Genomic DNA, 21,011 nt, shown 5'->3' on the forward strand with positions numbered 1-21,011 from the left:
TGGTGCTTGCGCTGGGGCGGACGCCTGTAGTCCCAGCTACTCGGGAGGTTGAGGCAAGAGAATCGCTTGAGCCCAAGAGTTGGAGGTTGCTGTGAGCTGTGACATCACAGTACTCTACAGAGGGCAACATAGTGAGACTCTGTCTCAAAAAAAAAAAAAATGTCAAAGTTGGAGCTTGGTTAAAAAAAAAAAGTCAAATGTTTGACCTTTCTCATTTTCACTGCAATTAAATAGAATTTTTTGTAAATTGCATTATATACTGCTCTAATGTTTCTTAGAAGAATTTTAACAAATTCAACAACAGAAAAAATAAAACTTCTACACAAAGACGATAATCCAAATTAAATGTTAAACCAGGAAAACGACTTATAAAATACATACCAAAGGGTTACTATCTTTACCACATAATCAACTATTCCAAAGCAAGAAGAAAAGAATGCTCAGTTTTCATAATGGCAAAGAACATGAAGAAGCAGCCTTAAAGTAGAAATAAAAATAACCAATATGTATTTTAAAAATCAACTTCCCTGCTAATCAAAGAATTCCACATTAAAGCAACTTTCAGATATAATTTTTTTTTTTTTTTACCTGTAAGAAGGCTTAAGAAACTAACAGAACATGTTTCTAGCAACTTGTGGGAACAAAAACCACCCACACATCTCCAGTGGTTTTGGGTCACCCTTTCTAGGTGGCAGTTTTCAACATATATCAAACATCTTTCTAAAACGTATGTTTTAATAATAAAAGTATTTTCTGAATAGATGGAATTGTGGCATTTTTAAAAATTCTTTCCTCTGGTTATTGATTTTATCTGATTTTTCTGCCATGACCATATCCTCTTTAACAAGACAAAAAGATGATTTTAATAATAAAGCTATACACACAAACAAGACTGGGAGTAACAGTTGCAGCAAGAAAAATAATCACTTTGAAGATAGCAACAGTGAAAAGAGCCCATACAAATACTTACAACATGGCAAACTATGTAACAGACATTTCAGCAAAGATGAATACATTCCTAGTTAGCAAAGATAGGGAAAAACGTTCAGCATGATTAGTGATGAAAAAACTCCAAGATGAATACATGAAAAGGAATAAGTCTGTAATTTCCAATTAATTAAAGTACTCAAGTTTTTAAAAGCATAAATTTTTCATTGGAAAGCCCTATGCATGTGCTGTGTTTAAAAAGTTTAACTGACATAAAAGGTTCAAATCCAGACATCATGCCATTAATATTTTGTGAATATTGTTCTGAATTTCTCTATGGAGAGAGGATAGGTAGAAATAATTTTATGACATTTCTGTTCTTTTTTCTTTTTCTCTCTCTCTCTCTAAAGTTTTCTTGGGTCCAGAACAGTTTCTGACACACAGAAAACTTTAAATATATAAGTTGAATAATCAGTTGAATAGTACCATCTGATAATGCCATGTAAGAATTAAAATAATTTAAGTTCTTTTTAAAATTTAATTTAAATTTTGTAGAGGAATCCACAAATTTCCAAAAATCAAAACTTAAATTTGCTATACACCAAGTACTACATTGAATCCATGTAAATGGAGTGATGTGTAAGCATTATATGAGATATTATACGCTATTATACATTAGGTATAATACAATTTTTACACATTATTATATGATATTAGGGATGATTCAAAGTATTCACGAGGATGTGCATAGGTCATATGCAAATACTATGTCATTTTATATTAGGGACTTGAACATCCTTGAATTTTGGTACCCAAGGGTGGATCCAGAACTTATTCTCCAATGGTCACCATGGGATAACTATATTAGTTCTTAAAAATTCCTCAAAAGTTTCTTTAAAAAATGGTGATTAAAAGTCATGAAGTAATTGGAGTCACTAGCTTCTTGCAAATTTTTGTTTTAATTTTGATCTCTTATTTTGAAGAAAAGAGGATATTTATCTTCATTTTCTCCCATCCTTTTCCACACTCCTTGGAGTTTGTTAAGGGAATTACATTTCCAAGTTCTTCACTTCAATTCACCTTTCTGGTTGGCTGGGCCTTTCCCAGAAGCGTCCCTGGTGCTAGAGGCCCCCCGCATTCTTCCCTGTTCCAGGGGTTGCCCTCTGCTCTTTTGCTTGAATGACAACTTTCATCTGTTTAATGTTTTGGGATTTTGCTTTCTTTCCTTCAGAACACTCTAGACATCGCCCCATTGTCTTCTCCTAATGAGTCTGGGACACCTGACTTTTTTTTACCTCGCAGGCCTGAGTGTCTGAAGAAGGCTTTGTTTATCCTCCAAGTTCAATATCTTAACAGGATACAGCTTAACGTCCGTCATTACATAGCACTTTCTTTCCTGATGCCCTTGTGATCTAAAGATTTGTAGTTTATTTCCGAGGATCTCTCTCTCTCTGAGCGTATTTCTTTTCCTATTTTATTTGTTGAGTCCCTAATTCTGAGACATCAATTATACAGGATCATTGTTGCTCTCCACAGCTATCACCTCCTCTAACCTACCACAACCTTTTCTTTTTTCTTGTGTTTACCGTGAAACATTTCAGCAGTTCTTCCTTGTCAATAATTTGATTTTTCAATGGCATCTTTGCTATTGCATTAAATCATCAATATTAGTTTTTGAGCTTATCAGTGTGTTTCCTTTAAGTTCTTTCTATTGTACAAAATGTTCACAGGTACTTCCTGGAATATGTTTTCATCCAGGTTAGGCCTTCACTGTTTTTCTGGGCTTTTTGTTTGTTTGTTTTCACCAGCCAGGTTCTCTTTCTTTCATTTATTGCTGTTGTTTTCTATGATGTGTTTGCATGACCGTCAGATCATGGCTTACATCTTGTTTTTTGTTGGTTGGCTGGTTTTTTGTTTTGAGACAGAGTCTCAGTCTGATACCCCGAGTAGAGTCCTGTAGCATCATAGCTCACAGCAACCTCAAGCTCTTGGACTCAAGCAATTGTCTTCCCTTGGTTTGGGGTTTGGTTTTTTTCCCCACTTTTTTTTTTTTTTTTTCTATTTTTAGTAGAGATGAGGTCTCACTCCTGCTCAGCCTGGTCTTGAACTCCTGAGCTCAGGCGATGCACCTGCCTTAGTCTCTCGGAGTGCTGAGATTACAGGCATGAGGCACCATGCCCAGCTCACGTCATATACATCTTGTTCATGTTTAATGGCTACAACTCTATATATGTCTCTTTACTCTGAAATAGTGAGGGAATTTTCTCGGACACCCCCTCACATTATCTGGGGCTCAGTGTCACCTGGGCTCCAGTGTGGAATGGGATTTATAACTCTCCACTCTTCCATAATCTGGGGATAAGGAAATGAGGACGGGCAGGGAGGGGGAGGGGTTGCCCAGTCACCTTCTTTTGGAAGCTTGGGCTCTGCTCTCTCTTTTTGGATCTCACAAATAAATGTCACAAATGAAGGTCCATCCCATGTAGTCAAGATCGTGTGACACTTCTGTGCATTTTGGCTTCCTGAACAATGGAAAGCTTGGCAATCCCTTCTCTTTCCACTAAGGCTTCCAGGTGACATTTAGGGCCTTCCAAACTCCAGGGATCTTTCCCTGTTCACAGGACTGCCTACTCTAGCTGTCTCGGATAAAGATCCTGTTTCTCTCTAGACTGTAGGATATTAATAAGAATGCTCTGAATTTCATCAACCCTCTCTCTTTGAGAGGGAGATTTAAAATCAAGAGCTGTATTACATTAGAATTTCTAGACACAAAGGGAATTCCTCCTTTGGTCACTACTTGTACTTTTTTATTACAGTTTTGATTTTGTTTTGTTTTGTTTTGGTTTGGTTTTTGAGACAGAACGTCAAGCTGTTGCCCTAGGTAGAGTGCTGTGGCATCACAGCTCACAGCAACCTCCAACTCCTGGGCTCAAGCGATTCTCCTGCCTCTGCCTCCCAAGTAGCTGGGACCACAGGTGCCCACCACAATGCCCGGCTATTTTTTGGTTGCAGCCATCATTGTTTGGTGGGCCTGGGTTGGATTCAAACCCGCCAGCTCAGGTGTATGTGGCTGGCGCCTTAGCCACTTGAGCCACAGGTGCCGAGCCTGATTTTATTTTTGTTTACTAATTTGTTTAGTTTATTAGGAATTGAGGTAGGTGTGTATTTATTCTTCTACCTTCTGGAGCCCAAAATCCATCCCTCCTTTCTCAAGCAGAACATACTGAACGTAACTTTTTCTGTGACTCGGGGGCCTCCTTGAGATCATAGTCACCGTTCCTCAGAGATGGCTGCAGCTCCAGGTGTCCCCGAGGCTGTTATGGGAGGTAGTGAAGCTCAGACCTCATGATAGGGCCCAATCCTTGATGCTGGTGGCTTCTTGCTCCTTTTTCTGTCTCATATGGGTGAGGTTAGTGTGTGAAGCTACATGCCCCACACTGACTGGGGGGGAAACGTGTACTTCCCATAAAGCCAAATTTATCACAAATTTGGGGTTTCTGCAGCCTCACTCCACAGGGTTTCCATGGTAACTCATCATCGTTACTCCTCCTTTCAGGGTCCTTTGGCGCATCATCAGGAGTGATTGCTGATGCTGACATCACTAAGACAAATGACTGAAGCCCTTCCCTGTCGCCTGCTTCCTGTCTGCTGTCACAGCCCTAGACAGGAAGTCGCACCATTTTGAGCCTCGAGGATGGAGGTCTACAGTTAGGGTTTTGTGGTTATGAGCAACAGAGAGCAACTCTGAATAACAGCAGAAAACAGTTTGTTTGAAACTTACGGGATACTTAACCTATTTAAAGAAAGACTGAGAAGGTAGGTCTAGAAGACAGGGGACCAGGGAGTTCCAGGGGACCCCAAAAGGCAGGACATGACGGACAGTCTCTTCTTAGCTCTGTTGTTGAAAGAGACGGACTGCCACCATCTTCAGACCTGATATTTTTCTGAGCGATGGGAGAGATAGGCCCCCAGAGCACGGCCAAGTTTCTGCTAACAAGGGAAGAGAGCCTGGACCCAGAGCAGGCAGAACCACAGCTGCCTATAAACTTAGCACCAGAAGATGTTAAGTAGCAGCTGGCACACCACAAGGCCACTTTTCCCTTAGGAAAGCATTTGACTTTTGACAAAATATGAGACACAAGAAAACAAGAACAATTATACTTTCAATATTATGTTATGAAGGGCTGATCTGTTCTCAAAAAATCCTAAGCTGTAGTAACATTTCATGGTCTGAATAATACACCCTGGTGCTTAGATTAAAACAGGGAAGGAGTCTGAAAAGAGAGAGAAGGTTCAAAACCACTGACTTTGCTTTAATAAGGAGAAATTCCAAACCACAGGTTAACATTAGAATGGCTCGTGCATCTATAGGTAAGCTGAGAATTCTGCAGCAGAGAGCAGCAGTCAGAAAAATGCAACTGGCCGAACAGGGGCCCTGGACCACCTCACTGCCTGAATTGTGCTTCGCAGAATGGTAACATCTATGTCACCCAGGAGTTTGTGGACAATGTACACTCGAAGGCCCCAACCCAGACCTACTGAGTCAAAATCTGCATTTTGATGGGATCTGCGGGTAATTTGACACAGCTGAAGATATTAGAAGCACAAATTCAGGAGCAAACTCTAGGTCAGACTGCCTGGGTTAGCAAATCATTGACGTAGGCAAATTCTTGAGAGAAGAATGTCAACTAATGAATACAGTTCAAAGGACAGGGTGGGAAGACCACCATCGTGCTCTCCCTGGTGATACCATGGACCTTAACAGCACGTATCACGGCTGCTCACACAGCCAGAAGACACAGTGGGAACCGTGTAGTGAATCGGTCGGGCTGACATGACCTGACCCGCTAGACAATCCCCACATCACCTAAAACGGAGTCACCCGGTGGCCTGTACGGCAGGCGGGAAGAGTGGTGTCCAGATAAGATTCTTTCCAGAAATTCAGCCTGCATCGATTCCACCAACTCTCAGTTTAAAGGAAATATAGCAGAGGAACCTGCCAGGTGATACCACCAAGGAAGATACAAACAGCAAAATCCAGAATATGGAAATAGTTAATAAATGGCAGAGAGAAGAATACGGGAAACTGTTATTGACTAGAAAAGACCAGACCCACTGAGCAGACACGTGCCGGGCGGCTGGACCCTGAATCAAACATACCAAAGCAGAAGGACGTGTTTGAGGTGATTAGGGGAGACCGCTGGTGGATGGAGGATTAGAAGATGATAGGGGATAATTTAGGAGGTGACAATAGCATGATGGTCGTACAAAAAGAAAAAGTCTTTATCTGTTACATAGAATTATGAAAGTACTTCCAGGTGAAATGATGTGATATCTAGAATGAAAATACTCCAGAAAGGGCCTGGCAGGGCGGCTCACACCTGTAATCCCAGCACTCTGGGAGGCGGAGGTAGGTGGATGGCCTGAGCTCAGGAGTTTGAGACCAGCCTGAGCAAGAGCCAGACCCCCATCTCTAAAAATAGCCAAGCGTTGTGGCAGGTGCCTATAGTCCCAGCTACTTGCGAGATTGAGGCAAGAGGATGGCTTGACCCCGAGTTTGAGGTTGCAGTGAGCTGTGTCGCCATGGCACTCTACCAGAGCGACAAAATGAGACTCTGTCTCAAAACAACAACAACAACTCCAGAAAGCAACAAAAAAATCTCAAGAAGAAAAATAAAACAAGAGGGCAGCGCCTGTGGCTCAGTGGGTAGGGCGCCAGCCCCCTATACAAAGGACGGCAGGTTCAAACCTGGTCCCAGCCAAACTGTAAGAAAAAATAGCCAGGTGTTGTGGCAGGCGCCTGTAGTCCCAGCTCCTTGGGAGGCTGAGGCAAGAGAATCGCCTAAGCCCAAGAGCTGGAGGTTGCTACGAGCTGTGATGCCATGGAACTCTACTGAGGGCAACAAAGTGAGACTCTGTCTCTAAAACAATAAATAAATAAATAAAACAAGAATGGCAGAATGTTGATAATTTTTCAAAGTAGGGGATAGATGCATGGAGGTTTATTATGCAAGTCTCACTACTTTTATATATGTTTAAAGTTTCCCATACTAAAAGTTTAATAAATTGCTCAGGCTTATATCCTGGTTCTAACATTCTCTTGATTTGTGATTAAGAGAATGTTATTAAACCTTTCCGGGCTTCAGTGGCCCCATTTAGAAAGTAAGAATAATGACAGGTCACGGCCTTGTGCCATTCCACCATATTCAGCACACAGTAAGTACTCAGTAAACATCCACCAGCAACTCAGTATTTATGAAGCCGCTCAGGGTGTCTGTAAAGCAGCAGATGAAGACGAGCTTCTAAAGCTTCTGTAGGCAAAGGTCTTACCTTATGAGAACAGCAGCAAATACAGAAACTGTCAGCATGACTTGATTCTGCTTGAAAACAAGAAGGAGCTCAAATCACCATCCCGTATCCATTAAAGGATGACCCGTACCGTCTACACACGCTGAGTCCCTGGAGTTATGCAACCCTGTGGCCTCAGTCCGTGCTCAGAAATCGGCCTGAAGAATGTGCTCCTGCAGGTCGTCTGCCATTTTTCTCTATAGCACTATCACTGAGACAGGTCTGAGTTTGCAGCACCAATGGTCCTTTCTGGAAAATGGCCACCAGCACACAACCCAGCCACGTGGCCTCACTCCACCGTGCCTCATCTGGAGGCCTGGGCGAGTCACAGTGCTGAAGAGGCATTCTGTCTTTGGGTGGCCACCACATGGCTTTAGATGACTGCAACCATCAAGGAGCCTCAGGTGGGCATGACGCCACCTCCCTTGCTTGGTCATTGTGAAGATGGAGCAGCTCATATATGAAGCTTTCACTTCAAGAAAGATCTTTGGCACTGGCTGGTTCCTTCTCGGAGATTCAGTTCCCCTCCTCAGACTCTCTTTGCCCTGCCCTTGCTCTGGTAAGAAGCTCCATATTTCATTCCCACCAGCCTGCACTCTGGCTGCCCCCTTCTAGGTCTCACCAATCAAGAAGGTACTCGTGGGAGTCAGTTGCAGATTGAACTCCTTGTTCTACTCTATCCCCCCTTCTCGCTACCACACTTGACTAGTCTTAAAAAAATTTTTAAAAAGAACGTACCCCTAGGGCCCCAGCACCTCTGTGCGGCCTTTTCCCAGAGCCATCACACACTGCCACCAGCCAGCAGCCCTCCCAGCCCTAACAAAACACGGGGCCTCTGGCCCTGGCACCTCTCCCCTGAACTTGAAACACGGCAGCTAGCTTTTAAAGGTGCTGCAGACTGGTTGTTTCAACTGTTCACCTCTTAACCTCTGCTCATGATTTAAAATTTCCAGTTGAGGCTCAGTCGTATCTCAGCCCCTGAAAAGTGCATTTGAAGACGCCCATACCGTCCGGAAGGGAATGAGCTTTGCATTTTTTTTCCAAGAATACTCCATTCCCCTTGCAGGAAAGGGAGAGAACAAAATATATGATCTCTGCTCTCCACCCCATTTCCTAGAGGAAATGGTTGCCCCATAAATTACCAGGAGAACAGAGACCCAAAGCCCCATGGCTGCCAACTGTACCAATCGAGGGTGACAGAGAGGGGACCCTGGGCACTGCCGGCCAGTAGGAAGCTGGCTGCCCATTCTCACAGTCTGTCAGGGTTAGGGTGTGCATTCTCTTCTGTTTGTGGAATATTCCAGATGCCTTAGCACCTTGGTAGTCACCACAAGACCGCTCTTCGGCAGCCACTGCAGCACCATCTGGGGGTCAACATGAGTCAGGATCTAGGCCATGTGGCCCCAGGACGAGGACTGTCCTCTTGACTGCCCCCTGCAACACAGAGCAGCCCATGTGGCAGGATATGACACCCAGAGTCACACTCACAATCCACACATGACAAGAACAGACTAAGGCAGAGCAAGAGAGGTCCTACCTCACCCTCCCCTGAGCACCCCCTGGATGCTTGGTAGTCCTGAGCTACCTAGATCTTGGTAGTCCTGAGCCCCACGCACATAGGCCAAGTTACCCCAGTAGCCTGGGCTGTGCCCACAAGGCAGGAGTTGCCCCTATAGGCTCAGACCTCAGGTACAATAGACCACAAGGCACCTTCTATCCCCAATCATTGGCCATTAGCACAGCAAGGTCATGGCTCCTCCCCTGGTCAGCTGGGCTTGTCACAACAGCTGGAGCACTGTCTCCTAATGCCATCAAGGACCAATGCTCTACATCAAAGGGGCAATGCAGAAGCCCTGCCTGGTCCTTCCTAGAAGTTCCCATGAAAGCTGAGCCAGCAACACCCAGCCCAGGCAGGGAAATGCACAGGGCCTTGTCACCCCTAGAGTGGTCTGAGGACCAGCAGCCTCGGCCCACCCAGGAGCGTATCGAAACTGAAGTCTCTGTCCCTGCCCCGGATCTGCACATCCACCTCTGCATTTTACAAAACTGGCAGGTGATTTGTAAGCACATTAATGTCCAAGAAACACTAGTTTTTGAGCCAAATTATCCAAGGTAGCAATCAGCTCCTGCTGCGATATCATTGAAGAAGTTGGCTCTATCCTCAAAGCCACTGGGGAACAGGATGTGGAGAGGGGAGCCCTGAGAAAAGCTGTGTTTGGTTTGAATCCAGGGAAATGTCGCTGCAGCCTGGTGCACAGACACTGGCTCCTCTGTGTGTCTGTGGCCAATGAGGAGGTGAGAAAACCACAGCACGTGGTCAGGTGGCCACAGGTGGCCAGCTGTGTGGCACTGCTTGGCTCTAAAGAGACCAGGCCAAAGCTCCCATCTCCACCCCACTCGGGGAAGCTGAAAATTCACTCGGCAAGAACAAGCCAGTCACATTTTTGTACTGCTGTTTCAATGCACTTAATCAAAATATTAATCATTATTGTTATCACTATTATAATATCAACAGCTATAGTTACTGAAAACTTTATAAGGAGTCTTGGTGCACACAGGAGTCCAACCATCTATCCCCCAAGGAAGGTTCTATGGAGCATCAGAAGTTTCCACGTGCTGTGTGGAGGGGCAACCAACCTGGAAAGCCCACCGTGGGGTACAGCCACAGAATAACCAGTTCTATAGAATGGACAGCTTAGAACCACGGGGTTTGAGCAGCAGAGACAGCCTGGGTCTGAAGCCTAACTTCTTTCTAAAGAGGGGAGCCAGGCCCAGGGAGGGACCTTGGGGCAGGGCTGGGTGGACAGCTGTCTCCCAACGGCGCTTCCTGGGCCTGCTGCACTCCCCACCGCACCCCAGCCTCTGGTTTGGGACCTCTGGGCTTGCTGATCTTCCTCCAGGGACATCTCAATGTTCTCTACAGTCTGTGCTATGAACATGCTCCCTTAGGTGGAAGTGAAGCTTAATGAGGAGAAGAGTTACATTTCAGAGCATCTGCACGGAAGGGGACATCCAGGAAAGTAAAACCTTTCCCACAAGCTTTTAGACTGGTGGACAAAATGTGGTCTCTCCACTCAGGGGGGTATCATCCACCACAAACAGCTGTGCCCTGGCCGTGTTGCTCACGGAGGGGCCTGGAAAACGCGCTGCGGAGTAAAAGAAGCCACATAGAAGCCACACAGGACCAGCTGTGGCCACTGGTCCCATTTATAAGAAATGCCCAGAACAGGTAGCTCCAGAGACAGAAAGGAGGTAAGGGCCGGGGCTGCAGGAGAGGGGAGGGAGGACTTGCTGCCCCTGGAGAAGGGGCGGAGGGAGGATAAAGATATTTTGGAACTGAATACAGGGGTGATAGCAGATAATGGATACACCGAAAGGCCACTAAAATACACATTTGTTAATGATTAACTTTTATGTGAATTTCACAACTTTTAAAATAAGTTTTGGTGGGGGGCGGCCCCAGAGGCCACACACTTAAATGGATAAGAATCTTTTTCTCCTTTGGGTGGAAAAGTGTTCCCTGTTTTGGCATCCTGGAATCTTTCTCAGGACCCTCCCTAGAAAGTCCTGACCACAGGGCACGGACGCACCCAAAGCAGGGCTGGGGCAGGAAGGACGGCTCAACCTCTGGGCTCACTCCGTGTGTGACCCCAGGCAAGACATTTAGCGTCCCCCAGCCTAAGTCTCCCTCCATAGAGCGGGGATCATAGAGTTAATCCTGCGTCCCTCCCTAGGATTGTGAGGAGCAAATGGAACAAGGCTGATGAGAGCTATTCAGGCCCTACTTACAGTGAAGAAATCCATCTTCTGTGAGGCAAGAAAGGAAGAGGGAAGCCCTTGGTGACTGCTGAGGAGAACGGCAGCTCTGCAGGCAGAAGCCAGTGGTCCAGCTTCCGTCCTCCTGGGAGAACAGTCAAGCCAGCTAGGGGACTCCTATTCATCCACATACTCAAAAAGGAATCAGGGTGCCAATTCTGTGCCAAACCCTCTGTAGATGCTGCAGAAACCCAACAAAATGGACACAAATCTCTGCCCTCATGGAGCACATGTCCTGACCCCAGGGACAAGCTTGGGTGGCAGGTGCACTCATGTGACTGTAGCCGTCACCCCACTTCTGCTCGCACCTTAACAGCAGACGTTCTGGAGGAGCCACACTCTGCTGCTGAGCACGTGGACTGCCGGACCCACCATCCTGAAATGCCACTCTTGAGACTAGCATTGTCTCCTGTGTCATTTAAAATGCTAGAGATTAAAAAAAATAAATAAATAAATAAATAAAATGCTAGAGATTGCAGCCTTGACAGGAAATGGTTTGGTGGACACCTGGTCAACCCAGGAAAGAGGAGCAGTGACAGTGGTTAAGAGGCAGATCCATGCCAGGTGTCCAGAAGATGTGAACAGACAGGAGGCCTGGGAACAGAGCATAATGTCCATCCTGGGCCCCCGGCTCGAGGAGGCAGACCACCTGTTGTTCCAGGAAAGCAAGTGGGCCTGCCTAGGAAGTGGGCAGACGGGAGATGTGGGGCATCTCCCCCCAGACCCTCATCCACAGGCTTGGGGCAAGGAGGCCGGGAAGGCACTGGCTCCCTCTGCAGCACCAGCTCAAGCAGGAGCAGATCACGGGGACTGAGCCCAACCAACAGCTCCTCGGGCCATACACCTGGCCACCTGCAGGGCAAGGTTCTCAGGGCCCTGGGACGCAGGACAGGAGCAGGCCGATGACAGGAGAGGAGGGGTCCCAAGGACGAATCTGAAGACAAGGGCTGTGAAGTACTAGTGCCAGAGCTCAGGGCTGGGGGTGGAAAGAGGGGACGGGGCACAGGCCCCCATCGGAGGCTTCTGCTGCACAGGTGAAGGGTTGCAAAGGAGAGGAAAGGAAGTGGGCTAAGCCAGAGAGAGAGAGAACGGGGAGGAAAGGAGGAGAAACAGAAGTGTAGGGAAGCAGCCGCGACACTCAGGGCCCAGGGCAGCCTGCGCTAGCCTAGGGCTCTGTCCTTCCCTCTGTGGGGGAGTCAGCACAGCTCCCCCATCCCCCCTCCACCTCCGCCCTTGCTCTGGAGGCATCATTTGGCCCCTGGTGCAGAGACAAGGGGCAACCTCTAAGCTGCAAACAGCTGCCTTATCACTGCCCCTTTGTGTGGGAACAATGGGGCCCCAAGAAGCCCTCCCTGCCAGGGAGAGGAGGTCCCAAGACAAAGACCTCCCTGCCCCCATTCCCAGTCTGTGTGGAAATGGGAGAGGGGGAACTCCTAGGGTTGTGAAGTCTCAGTGGCTCTGATGACTCTAGCAGGCCCCAGTTCTCACCTGCATGTTGTACCCGTACCTGTCAGGTGCTCCTCTTGCTCCACATCTGCCCAGGGGCCCAGGCCCGTGACTGTACCTCCAAGGCAGGGTCCTAGCTGGTGTGCATCACCTCTCATCTGGACTCCGGCCACCGCCTCCCACTGCACACACGTGTGCCCTGGCGCTCACCTACCTCTCTCCACCTGCGTCCAGCTGGGGCTTCCTAACAATGCACACCTGTGTGGGTCTGCTGCGACAGCCAGAACTGAGTGCCTCAGGCTAGGAGCTTAAACTACAGACATTTACTTTCTCCCATTTCTGGAGGCTGGAAGTCCAAGATCACGGTGTCAGCAGGGTTGGTCTCTCCCAAGACCTCTCTCTTGGATTGCAGACAGCTATCTTCTTACGGTGGTCTTTCCTCTGTGTACAGGCCACCCCTGGTTTCTCTCCCTCTTCTTACAGGGCAGTGATGTTCAAACTTTTTCATCTCGTGGCATACTTGACTCTATAGTTGAACTTCCAACGGCACACTTAAATTACATTGATCAAAACGAAGAGTAAAAAAAAGAATATACTAACTGTGCTTTGAACCTCTTTCATAAATAATTTAATCAATGATCTTTGAAAGCTTTCATGGCACAACTAAGATCCTCTCATGGTACACCAGTGTGCCTTGGCACACCGGTTGCAAAATCACTGTCCTGAGGACACTAGTCCTGCTGGCTTAGGGTCCTACCCTAATGAGCTCATGTAAACTTAATTACCTCTTTAAGGCCCTGTCTTCTGACACGATCACATTGGAGGTAGAACTCCAACATGCAGAAGTATCAGGGACACAATTCAGTTCATAACAACACTCCTCTGCATCGCTGGTGGCTCCCGTCACCTCCCCAAAGCTTCTCTCGGCATGCTCTACAGAGTTCCCCATACAGCAGTCCTCATCCCTTATTCTCACCTACTGGTTTATTTTGCTCAGAACCCATCACAGTTAGACACGATAGCATATACTGACTTCTTTACTGTCTGACCCCCTTGGCTAAAACACAAGCTCATTGGAAACAGAGACTGTCTAGCTCACTCAGCACAGAATTCCCTGGAAGAAGGCCTGACACTCAGTAGGTGTCAATAAGTATTTGTGGAGAGAAGGAGGGAAGGAAGAAAGGAATCTTCTTTGCTCCCTTCCTATCTTACTCTCTTATAACTCTGAGCTCTACTTGCACTGTTCCCTGGGCCTAGAACACACTTCCCAACCCTCCTTGGCCAGGGCAACTGTAATTTAGTCTCCAGGATTCAGGTCAAGGACTCCAGGTAGTTCCTTTGCTCCCCAGCGTGGCCTCAGTACCTGGGCACATGAAATTGGCCATATTGTATTGAAATTATTTGCTTAGGCGGAACTGTTGTCTCTGGGAACAATGGGGCCCCAAGCAGGGAAACTCCTTGAGAGCAGGGCTGTGTCTTTTCTGTCGCCAGATACCCAAAACCCGGCACAGAGCCTGGATCTTCAAAGCAACATAAATCTTTTTCTTGATGTGCATTAAACTTAGATATCTGCTCTAAAACCTTTGTTCTCTAATTTGTCCAACAAATAATGTCTGAGCAACCCCAGCAGAGTCTCTTATCCTGGGTCATAGGATTTAGGAGCCTGTGAATCTAGATGGAAAGAATTTACATCTTGGATTTTACTGACCTCAAACTAATACTCAGCATTTTAATTAATTATGGATATAGGCCCCGAACCACAGTAATATTAGTAGTTCCCATGACTTTTGTCACTAGTAGAACTCTCAGATAGTTTCATATCATAATATAATACTGGTGGGCATTGTAAAATAGCATTTACTCTTTCCCCACCTTGAAATTATAGTAGTTATTACACATTGAATCTCATGATTTTAAGTGTTAATAAAGGAACATATATATATAATAGCACTTTTTATATTTTGATGAGTGTCTCAATGACATTTTAATATACTTGATTTCCATTCCAATCCTATGTATTTTACTTTATGTATTTATGCATTAAAAACACAAGTGTGAGAAGGAGGACTCCATGGGCTTCACCAGATGACCACAGGGCTCCCTGACGCCAGAGGCCAGCCTTCCTCTAGGACCTGGTCTACAACCCACATAGAATGGAGTCTCTGCTCCCACAGAACTGTACTGCAGCAGGAAAGAGAGAGAAAACTCGTGCAGAAATGGATTGATAAAATAATTTCATGGAAGTAGCCCAAGTGCCCATTGACCCAGGAATGGATTAATAAATTGTGGTATATGTACACCATGGAATATTATGCAGCCTTAAAGAAAGATGGAGACTTTACCTCTTTCATGTTTACATGGATGGAGCTGGAACATATTCTTCTAGTTAAGTATCTCAAGAATGGAAGAAAAAGTATCCAATGTACTCAGCTCTACTATGAAACCAGTATATAATCACCCACACTTCCATATGAAAGCTATAACCCAACTACAGCCCAAGATGAACAGGGAAGAGAAGAGGAAGGGAGGATGGGTGAAGGGAGGGTAATCGGCGGTACTACACCTACCGTGCATCTCATAAGGGTACCTGTCAAATCTACTAATAGAGTACAAATGTCTTAACACAATAATTAAGAAAATGTGGTGAAGGCTATGTTAACCAGTTTGTTGTAAGTATTTCAAATTGTATATAGAACCAGCACATTGTACCCCATAAATGCATTAATGTACACAGCTATGATTTAATAATAATAATTTCACATTGTGACAACTATGATGAAGAGCAGACAACAGGGCAGGGTACAGAGTGACGGCATCAGGGAAGAGGGGCTATCTGGATGGCGCCTCCGAGAAAGGCCCCCAGAGAGGGTATTTGAGTAGACACTTAATTGATCAGGCGTGAGCTACAGCAAGAACTTGATGGCAGGGCAAAGGCCCTGAGGTGGGCCTGAGCTGGGTGTGTTGCTGCGTGTCTGGGTCCTGTGGGGATAGAGAATGAGAAGGGAGGCCGCTGGGTCAGGGGCTGGGCTTCAGCCCACTGTAGTGGAAGCCACTGCGGAATTTTAGCAAGGGAAGTGACACAATGTAATTTACAGCTGAAAGGACCACTTGGCTGCCCTGAGGAGGATGGGGACAGGAGCTCAGGAAGACAGTCACTGCAAACAAGAAACCATGGTGGCCTGGGCCAGAATGAGAGGCAGAGAGGGGAGGAGACGTGGCAGGATCTGGATTATACTTTGAAAATGAAGCAGACAGGACTTGTGATGGTCCATGGTGTGGAAGAGGATAGACAGGGAGGAAGCCAGGCTACTCCCTGGTGTAGGCTGAGCCACTGGGTGGGTGGAAATTCTGCAGTGGGCAAATGGTGGGTGAAAATCCAAGCACCTGTCACCAGCACTGAACGCCCACAGCACAGCCCAGCCTGGTGTCACCCTCCTCCTGCTCTGCCCCTCAAGGCAGACACTTTGCCAAATCTGTCTGCTGTCATCCTCCCCCCGGCTCACAGTCTCACACTCCCCCAATCTGCCAACCCACATGCCCAGGCCCAGGGGAAACCCGCCTCTCCCACAGACTTCCCAGCATCCCACTGGGCTCCTCTGAAGCCCTGCACCATCGAGGTCCCCTTGTTGGGCCTGAGGCGCACCCTGCCTGCTAACTGGTCACCCTCCTTGCAGTGGTCCTTCCTCTCCCCAAGTGGTGTCAGTTCTTCGGGAGGGGACGGCCCCTCCCAGTCCCGGTACACCCCCTCTCAGGTGCACCGAGGAAGGGAAGGCATCCAGGAACCCCCTTGGTGCATCTCTGCTATTACCGCACAGTACATCTGTGAGTGTCCCTGGGGCCAACAGCTGGGGCCATTGGTTTTGATACCTTTGCTTGGTAATCTCCCAACTTGAACAGTTACTTTAAAAATGCTGAGTTATCACAAAATGGGCCATTTTAAAGTGTGAACTTCTAGAATCCTCAAAAGGATATTCTGGAGTCATTATAACCCCAAAACTCGCCATTGAGTTCCACAAGCAGCACAGATGAATTCAAAACCAAGGCACAGCTTGGTTGTAATTTCTCCAGGTCACACTGAGGAGGCAAAACAGGGGTTTCCTTTCAAGACCACACCTCCAGGTCTGCACCTCCCTGTGGTAGGGGACAAGATAGATAGTTCTCCACGTCTCTCCAGGTGCTGGTTTCATTTCCTCTATGGCAAGCACATGACACAAATCCAGGCGATTAGTTCCACGTTGCTGTCTTTAATCACTGTGTCTCGTTTTTCCATAAACATTGCAACACGCTTTTCATCCTCAGTATGGATACTTCCGATTGCCAACTGGATTAGAAATGTACAGCCTTCTGTCAATAACCTACTACAGTTTTTGTGGTAAAATACAACCCTAAGAATGGAAGGCCGACAGGAAAACCAGTACGTTCAAAAATACATTCTGTTTATGTACATATAATAAAAACTCCCTTCCATCCCAAGCATTCATGGAGCTGTGAGCTGGCTTTGTACAGATTCAACATGGAAACTGAGCTGCTTCCAAAGATTAAAGATGGGATAATGTCACAGCAGCTCTATAAACTGAGGCATGCTTCCACCTAGTGATCTGACTGGCCCCTGGCAGAAGAAGAGGGCTAATAGAGCTGAGGTTCAAACATGGATCCAGCACTGAGGTGTGGTGTTAGCCCTTCACCCAGGGCAGTGTTTGGGGTGGGGCAGGTGCAAGGCTAATGATGTGTTCCCCTTCTGCAATCAACTGTCCCTCTGGTCCAGATGACAAACATTCACCAACACCTGCTCCCTGGGCCATGGGGGAGGTATAGAGGATAGCTGGCCCCGAGTCAGGTGACGGAGAAGGGCTTCCGGGAGAGCCTAGATGAGGAGAATGATGGCAGAGATGTGGCAGACGCAATGATTCTGATGCAACACCTCGGTTTTGATGGACTCTTCAAAGTAACATGAAACAGCCAAAGCTTCAGAGACGACAAGTGGCTTAGAATCCCAGCTAAGCCACACAGTCCATTTTTGATACCTGAGTCCAGTGTCCTCACTTGTAAAACAGCGCCAATACTTTCAGGCTGGCATGAGGAAAAAAGAGAGGACTGTTGGGAACTTGCCAGCTATGAAGAGCTACCACCACATATTGAGTGAATGCTGTGTGCCAGGCTTAATTCTCTAAACTTCGGAACTATTTAGTTTTCTCCTTTTTTCTCATACCAGCAAGATCCAACCAGTAATGGGAAGATGTCCAACACTCCAGGGCCACACTCAAACAAGGAAAGGCAGCATCTCAGTTGCTTAGGGCAGCCGTGAGCCCCAACAAGCCCAGAGTGATTCCTAAAGAGATGCATTTGTTCAGTTTTCACAACTCACTTCTGGTCTCATTTCACAGGCCCCTGTGTCAGCAAACGGCCAGCCCCCAGGCCTGTGCTGTACCCACAGAGCAGTATGGAGCAGAGGGAATCACGCATGCTGCAGACGGGGGGGGCTGATGGAAGTGAAGGAAACCGAGGAAGGTTTTACAGGCCACATAGATTTTTGCAGCCTATTGATTTTGGAAATCCATTTGCAGAACTTTAAGGGCTTGTCCAGGAGGCCTGTCCGCAGGCCTGGAAAAATGAAGCAGAACACTTGTTAATTCCTTCTGTGGCTTTGGGGCCACTGGGCTATGCGAGCTCCTGCTCCATTGACCACGGGACTTCTACTCTGCTCTGCTAGGCCTCCCAGGGTGGGGGGCCCACATAGGGCAGCCATTCCCTGCCTGGGGTACAGAAATGGCAAGTGTATGAACAGATACAGACCTGGGAGGCCACTGTTCTGTAAGTGACATCTGATTCCATCGTAAAATCTGCATTTTTTCTCTATGCATAAAAATGTGTCCTAATATTTAAGAGCGGATAGGACAGGAGGTCTGCTAAATCGTATGAATAGTTTAGCCCTTTGAAATATGTTACTCACGCATGCAAGCCATCAATCAGTGCCCATTTAGAAGGATGACCCCCTTGGTCAGTTACGTTATAGTGACCCCAAAATCTAGACTTAAATTCCTACATTTTTCTGTGTATATAGGGCAAGTTCAAGTGAAAGGCAGCTGGAATCATCAGATGCTTTCTAGGTTTTACCTGCAGACTCTAATGTCAATTATTATCTCTGATTTGCCATCTGCCACAGAGGCATTTTTGCTTTTATTAGCTATTTAACCAGGCCTACAGTTGACCCTTCTCTTGACCTACTGTTCGATCTTGAGCAACAAAACCTCTCTGTGTCTTGATGTCATCCCTGGGATTGTCGCCTACTTGACAGGATTGCTGCAGTGTCACTGAAAGCTTATTTCATTGACTCTATGGTGCACCATAATTGAACTAAGAAAGACAAACCACAATCAAACAGACCAGGACACATTTTCTTACCATTAGGATTGGGGTTGGCAAACTATTAGCCTACTGTTGAGTTTCGTATGGTTTATAAGCTAAGAATGGCTTTTATGTTTGTACATGGCTCCCCCAAGCCCAATAAAACAATAATATTTTGTGACATATGAAAATTATATAAAATTCTAATTTCAGTGACCACAAAGAAAGCTGCATGGAAGCAGTTGCGCTCGCTCTTTCACACATCATCTACGGCAGAGCTGAGCAGCTGCCGCAGAGACTATCTGACCCACAAAACCTACAATATTTACTCTCTGGCCCTTCATAGAAAAAATTTGCCAATCCTTGGCTTTAAAATATGTATTTTTTACTTATTAAGAGAACTCTTTTAGACTTATTTGGACATAGTTGTTGTTGTTTTTTTTAAATCACATAGCATTCTCTTATATTTTGATGAAATGAGAAATACAAGTGAGTCAAATTGGCTAAGGTACTCCCAAGCCTTATTTTCAATCAGATCCCTGTTCTTCTCAACCATATATACATATATATTATATATTTTTTTTTTTTTGAGATAGGGTCTTGCTCTGTTGTCCAGGCTAAAGTGCAGTTGCAGTGGCATCATCAGAGCTCACAGCAGCCTCGCCTTCCTAGACTCAAGAGCTTCCCCAAGTCACTGTGATTACAAGCGTGGTCATCAGTCATATTTTTAACTACGAGTTGCCCATTTTTTCCTATGCAACATTGTCCTCTGTGCCTGTCTCCCCCATCTTGGTCATGATGAGCTTTTTTTCAAAGAGTGCTCCTCTCACATCTCTGGGACTTCTATCAAGAGTTGATGCTCACCCACAGGCAGGAAGACCTGTATCTAGCTGTGTGACTGATAGCTGGGTTAAAATCATGCCAATTTTTAATATTTAAAATGTGTGTATTAGGGAAATGAATGAAATCTGTGAAATACAAGACTCAGCACATTGCTTGGCACGGAGGAGTATTGGACATATGTGAGGGTCACCTCCCTGATCCATTCTTACTATGTCCATTCTCTGTTCATAAAGAAAAGTAGATGAGATTCTTCAGTTGCAAGGCCTGAAACCAGCTCCTGTGGACCTGAGGAGGTAGGTTAGTTGATAAAAGGGATGGGCTGAAGATACCGATCTTGATCTGGAACTAGGTCAACTCTTGGGTCTAAGGAATGCGAGCTAGAGAACATTCACTTGCTGATGTCGCCTCAGCCCATGTGTGCCCTGATTCAGGTCAGAGAGCCACAGAGCAGTTTCAAAGAGGGGCCTTAACTCCACTCGACTCAGGTGAAAGGAGGGAAGAGGTTTCACACTTGGTTAAATGGTCTCACTGGGGATCCTCAGCCTCCCACTGAGGAGCTGAATAAGGATGCCCACAAGGGCATCTGAGTCCCCCTGCTATGGTGAGGAGGACCAGCTCAGAGGGTCACATGCACTCAGAAGTTCAAATGATGACAACAGGCGGCTGGCTGCCTTCCATGACTGTCTAGAGCAGGGTAGGAAATAACACGGATAAACCAACTTGGCAGCCATCATCAGTAAATATGGCAACAGCATTATGGGGCTCCATGTAGTACCCTTGGGGGAGCAAAGAGACCCCCCGCCTGGAAGCAGTTCATACCAAGGCAAGATGGTAAGGTGTCCTTCTGGACTGGGCCAGGAAGCTGGCTTGGCTGGGTTAGAGGCATTTTGTTCTTCCTTCACAATTCACATTGTACCATCTCCATGGGTTGACCTGGCTACCTCGTTGTAGTAGTCAGATGTCCGCAATAGGGTGCGTGTGTTTATAAAAATACAATAAGTAAATGTAAATAAAATAAAATAACTCTATATCAAGAGAGAAAGGGAGATTTATTTTATTTTATAAATCTATACATACATTTACAGTATATATGTGTGTATGTATATATATATTATATATATACATATAAATAGAGAGAGAGAGAATGAGATTTAATTTAAAGCTTGAATCACACAGTATAGAGGCTGGCAGGTCCAAAATCTGCAGGGTGGACCAGCAAGAGAGCCAAGAATTAAATCTGATGGCCATCTGCTGGCAAGATTCCCTCCTGTTCAGAGGAGGTCAGT

Source organism: Nycticebus coucang, chromosome 3, assembly GCF_027406575.1.
Source record: "Nycticebus coucang isolate mNycCou1 chromosome 3, mNycCou1.pri, whole genome shotgun sequence".
In the NCBI taxonomy this organism is placed as follows: Eukaryota; Metazoa; Chordata; class Mammalia; order Primates; family Lorisidae; genus Nycticebus; species Nycticebus coucang.